Source organism: Lichenostomus cassidix, chromosome 21 (assembly GCF_008360975.1).
Source record: "Lichenostomus cassidix isolate B80296 chromosome 21, HeHo_3.0, whole genome shotgun sequence".
In the NCBI taxonomy this organism is placed as follows: Eukaryota; Metazoa; Chordata; class Aves; order Passeriformes; family Meliphagidae; genus Lichenostomus; species Lichenostomus cassidix.
Window position 1 is genome coordinate 5744964 of NC_139501.1, and position 6011 is coordinate 5750974.

Below are 6011 nucleotides of genomic sequence, written 5' to 3' on the forward strand. Positions count from 1 at the left end.
TAAAAGTTGTCTTTGTTTCAACGTGTGTCCTTTCTGCTGCATGCACACACACATCCTCTGTTCAGCCTCTAGCAGTCCCTTTGCTGGTGCCTGTGCTGACCTGGCCCACAGAGTGGGAAAATTCATATGGAAGGAGGGATGGCAGAGTGCTATGGCTTATTGGCTACAGTGGGGGATAAAGGTACCACCAAAAGCTGTTCAGGTTTATAAGGAGCCAGGTATCCTGGCCTAAAATCAGGCAATTCATTCTTTTCTCTTCCCCCCTCATCATTAACTACTGCTACAGTGTCCTAATGTCACATCACTTAACAAAGAGATTTTACCATGGAAGTCCAGCTCTAGGGAGTAAAGCATGCTCAGAAGCTGCTTTGTGAAGCTGCTTTGTGAAGCTGCTTTGTAAAGCTGCCAGCACCTGTGGGGACCCATGTGGGTCTGTAGAGCTTCTTTCTGGGTGTGCCCTGGAGCCATTCCTGAGATTTATTTTTTTCCTTAAAAATACTGAAGGAATTCAGTTGGCCTCTTGCTGACTGCGTGTTTGCGTACACGAGGCCGCAGGTGAGCGCAGAGGTGATGTTTAGTGAAATCCCAACATCTGGCAGTTTCTGGGCATGGGTAATTCTGACAAGAGGAGGGAGTATTCCTGGTGACCGTCCCTGGCACGCTTACCTGCTGCAGGACAGAGCTCAGCTACGCTGTTACCGTGACAATCTCTGCCTCCTTGCTGTGTATGTTTAACTTTCTATGTAGACACTTGGTCTCCAGGACTGTTAACCTTGTATGTCCTCCATGTTCCCCTCTTCCTTCTCTCCGTCTTGCCGTCTCCTCTTCTCAAAAGTAGCAATATTTAAGTGTACTTGCTGAATGCTCAACTTCAGTTTTCTGTAAAACTATGACATTGACGAACAAAAAGAGGAGCAGATCCTAGAGGTTTCTTCACCAGACTTGGACTTCTTGCCAAATGGCACCCCAGAACTCTAACAGAAATTCAAAGAGGAGAAATCCAGAGGTATTTCTGCCTGCCTCTCTGGGAAGTCAGCTTGGGAAACGGGGTCGGTTTCATGTACATCATTCCCCTCTGAAGCGCTCAAGAGATTTCTTCCTGCACTGTGTAGACGAGGCTTAGTCCGTGATCCAAAGCGCAGCAGTTTGGGTCACACTTTGACTGATGCTTCAGAGTTTTACAGACTCACTTAGGGAACTTGAGGGAATCAATACTCAGGAATCCTAAAGTTGGTTGTGTTTTGTGTCATTGACTCTTGTGGGCTGAACATGCTGCGGCCTCACAGGCGGCTGAAGAGAGGAGTGGGTGTGTCATCAATGGGATGTGGTTCTGCCCAAAGTAATACACACTTGATTCTTTTTTTGATTTTTTTTAATATTGGGGGACTGTTTATCAACAAATTATGTGTAAAAAAAATTTGATATTTAAAAAAAATGAATAAACACTTTATCATAATGTTGCTTGGTTGGTCTGTCTGTATTTCTGAGGCTGGCAGCTCTGCACTCAAATCCTTCTCTGCTGTTTTTCACAAAGCCAATGGATTTTCCTTAACATAAATGCTGCCATTTTGAACATAATGAGTAGAAATCTGTAGGTTAAATGATTGTCAGTTGTCAGGGCCTGAGAACCGTCATGAGAAATTTCTGTCCTTAATGGAGGACTTGGAAGTGGAAGAACATCAGAGTTAACACAAAATGTAGCACTTGGCCACAGCACTGTCTGCTGAGAAGGTGAACGGGACACTTTGTGTCTGCTACCTAAATACCTAATTTCCAGCCCAGTTAGGAGATGGTTTTGTTTTTCTGGAGCTGGAAGCTAATTTCTTGGGACATTTAAAAAATTGGCATTTAACTCCCTGGAAAGTTCATGGGAGTTTTAGTTAGAAACAGCTTTTTTGAAGTCCCATTCTCTAAGTGTCACATAGTAGAACAGGCTTTGGAAAGGGGAATTAGAGGATATTCCTCCTCTGAAACTCGGGGCATAGTCACTAACCCTAAGCTCCCTTCATGGAGGAACAATTCCTTTTTCAGATCCAGAAAAACTTCCACTTTTCCTTGAGACAGCACTGAGGTTTCGGCCATTTAAAATCCCTGCTAACCAGAGCTGTTGGTGCTGGTACCAGGTGAGAGAGACACAAACACAATGGGTTATGATTCAGTGGCTGTGACAAACTGGGCAGTGGTTTCCTCCTCACATGTTCAGAGCTCTGCACGTGATGCTGGTGTTGCTGTTAGAGCTAAATGAGTTCATTACTTACAAGGCAAAATTACATTTTGAATTCAGCTCTCAGGGTGGGAAAAGGGAAGCTTCGATGTGTGGGCTGCTACAGGCCCATCATACATCGGCCAAAGGGTTGCTGTGATTTCTTCTGCTGGGAGATTATTGAAGGACTGAATACTCTGGTTCAAAACTATTTTGAGCACTTGGCCCTTGTTCATTCTGCTTGATGAAGATGGTTTTGTTTTGGTAATGTATAAAAATGAAGATTAATGACACAGTTGTGTTCATGTTTGAGATTGTCCCAGTCTGAATTGGCCTGATGTCCTGAAGGTGAACAAGAGTAGGTTGTGGCCATCCTTGCCAGTGTCCAAGGCCAGGTTGGACAGGGCTGGGAGCAACCTGGGACAGTGGAAGGTGTCCCTGCCCGTGGCAGAGGTTGGAACAAGATGAGCTTTAATGTCCCTTCCCACACAAAGCATTCTTTGATTCCATGAATTGGGACATTGGCACCCTGAAATCTGCAGCCTTCATACAGCCAAGAGAGGGTCAGGTCCTGTGCAATAAATGTACACTCCAAGTTGGTGTTTTCCTTGGTTATCTTTTGTGGGCCTTTAGGAATAGAGGCCTCTCCTAAAAACTTCCCGAAGAGGTCTGGAGTTTAAGAATAACAGCTGAAGGTTTTTTGAACAGTCATGTGGATGCAGCGGCTGCATTAAGAGCAGGAGTGGGATGCAGAGAGGTGAGTGTTCCTGCATGCAATTTCCTGCCCCAGAATAGTTCAAGGAATGGTCAGCAGAAGAAACATGACTGAGCCATTGCTCAGGAATTCCGCAGTGCCTCCCATCAGCTGCTGCCTAGCCTCTCTGCAGTCCTATGTCTGAGCAGATGTCTGATGTGCCTTTTCCAAGGAAACAATTTTTTGGGCAGGTTTGTCACCAGAATGGGATTTGGGAAATCCTGCTGGCCCACCTGGCTTTTGATTCACTGTGACCTTGCATTGATTCTCAGCTCTGCCTATTCCCTGGGGGTACACTGGGGATGCCAGAACCCCTGGAAGTGTAACCACTATGACATAATTACTTCCAACAATCACGAGTGCTAATTACAGGGTGCTGTCATGATTGCCAATAAAGCACTGAGTCACACACAAGGATGTGAGTGCTTGGTGACTGAAATCCCTTCCAGGAGCCACTGCCAAAGGAATGTCTGGTTCTCAGTCCCTTTGTTAACAAATGGAAATAGGAAGGGGTTTAAAACCAAACCACTTGTGCCTGGCTGTGAAAGTGGAAGTGTGCTCACAGGGCTTACTGTAGACTTATAACCCAGCAGTTTCTCCCATGATTTTCCTAACGCTAATTTTTTTTCCTGCTGGAATCCATACTGCTACTGCTGAAGTGTTTCTTGTGCCTCTTTAATTCCCCCCCAGATCACTGGCAGCATCACTGAGGTGCCCTGTGATGACACTGCATTAGGCAGTATCTTAGGAGGATCTTGCATGTAACACACCTTGCTGCAGGAGGTGATTCCCCTCAGTGACTCGCTCTGTCCTTCCTCAATCTCCATCTGTGACAAGCGCCTGATTGCTCTTCTCCTTGGGGATCATGTTCTCCATGCCTTCTTTGGGCTGCAAATACCGAGTAATAAGTTAAAAATCTCTTGGGAAGAGGATGGGAAGCAACCCAGCATGTGGTGGGAGTGGGATGGATCCTCCCAAGCTTTTCTAAGGGGAATGGGAGTTGTCTAAGTGCTGGGAGGGGGGAATTTTCTATGTAAATCCATAATTGTGTGGTGCTTTAAGGGTTTATAACCATCTCCTTTTATCAGAGTAAAACAAATACTTGGGGCTTTCAAAACATTCAGGAAAACAGCAGGACACCAGGAAGTCGGTTGCACCACAGAGTGGTTTGGATTGGAAGGGACCTTAAAGCTCATTTCAACCCCTATGGGATTACAGAGGTGTAGGTGCTGCACCTGGTGCCTCCGGAGCAATGAGGAATGCAAATAGATGCATGTACCTGCTGGTGCTGTACAGCTCATTTGCCTTATACTTTAAATCCTAAAATTCACCGGGAAAGAATAAATGTGTGTGGGATCTGTTGAGCTGCTTTAAAAGGAGCTGACTTTAGTCTCTGCAGTAATTTGTTGGGGACGAAGCTTGAATGTTTCAGGCTCAGGATTCGCTCCATTCCCCCCCCAGTTCAGCAGGAGTCACCTTCTTCCCTATGTGCCAAGACAAGCTCTTATCCTTGGGATCTCCCTTAATGCAATGTTTCTGCTTCTCCAGAGGCTGGTGGGGAGCTGGGAAAGGAGTTTTTTTGTTTGGCTCAGTTCTAACCAAGCACTCTTCCCTTCCCCTCCCTGGGAGTTTCTCCCATGGTTTCCAAAGCTTGTTAAACTGGCTGGGCCATTCCTGCAGGGAAAGAGCAGGCTTGGCCTGGTGTGGTTTTTCCATCCAAGCCCTTGCTCAGCCCCTTCCTTCCCTGCCAGCAGGTTATTTACAGAGGAAGGGGTGGGAATGGCAGGGAATGTGCTCCTGAAAGCTGATGGCTTTCCCATTTTTTATTGCTTTTACTTTCAGTTCCATTTTCAGTTACCAGGGTTGGGTGATGCAGGCTCTAAGCTAGCCCTGAGTCACAGCTCTTCACCTCCATCTAGGGTTTTATTCATAGTTTATCTTAACCCTTTGTACCAACTCATGTCTCTGTCCTGTGATGTCAAGTGGGGCTTGTATTTGAGGTTTTTAGGAGCTTTTCCCACTGATGGAGGTTTGGATTAGACCAACGATGTGGCCCATTTTTGATCCATGGTGCCACCCAGCACATGGACCCCAGCAAAGAGCTGGATCCCCTACTTCAGACTGCTGGAGCAGAACTGAAGGTAGCACTGCTGAAGCCTGAGATGGTAAGGTGCCTTATGGACCCCCATTTTCCCCTCACCACTGATTATTTCCTTTTCCTTTGAGGCCAGCACTCGAAAGTGCAGCAAAGCCACAAGCTGGGCCCTCGTTTAGAGGGCTGGGTGGCTGGTGGGCAGCTCATGTCCCCACACCCACTGTGTGTCCACTCAGCAGGCACCCAACAGCGCTGTCCCACTGTCCCCTCCTGCCCCCCTGGACTGTGAGGAAACCAACACCAGCTCCTCTAATCCTCCTCACATCCCTCCTTGCTGTGAGGGAACCAGTGCCACCTTCTCTCATGTCCCCTCACTGTGTCATGGGAGTCCCAAGTGCAATCTCCCCTCACTGAGGTCAGGGCTATGATGGACCCAAAGCCATCTCCCCTGAAGTCTGTCCCCAGTGCCATCTCCCCCCTCCCATCCCATCATTAATCTCAGGGCTGTGAGGGAGCCAGTGCCACCTCCCTGTATGCCCTCACTGTCCCGAACATCATCTCCCCTCACGTCCCCTCACTGAGCCCTGAGCTGTGAGGGACTCACTGCACGCACTGCAAACACTTCCCTCACTGTCCTCAGTGCCTTATCCCTTCGCGTGCCCTCACGATCCCCTCACATTCCCTCAGCTGTCTCCAACGCCATTTGCCCTCGTGTCCCTTCACTGTGCCAACGCCATCTCCCTCCACGGGCTCATGAGGGATGTCTCCCCTCACGGGGTCACGCGGGGCACACCGCCATCGCCGCGGGCGCCATTTGGGGTGGGCCAAGTTGGGCTCGACTGTGTTCGGCTCCACTCGGCTCTGTTCGGAGGGTTGGGGCTCCGGTCGGCTCCGCTCGGCGGGCCAGGGTTCGGCTCCGTTCGTCTCCGCTCGACTCCGTTCGGCCGGGTTGGGCTCGG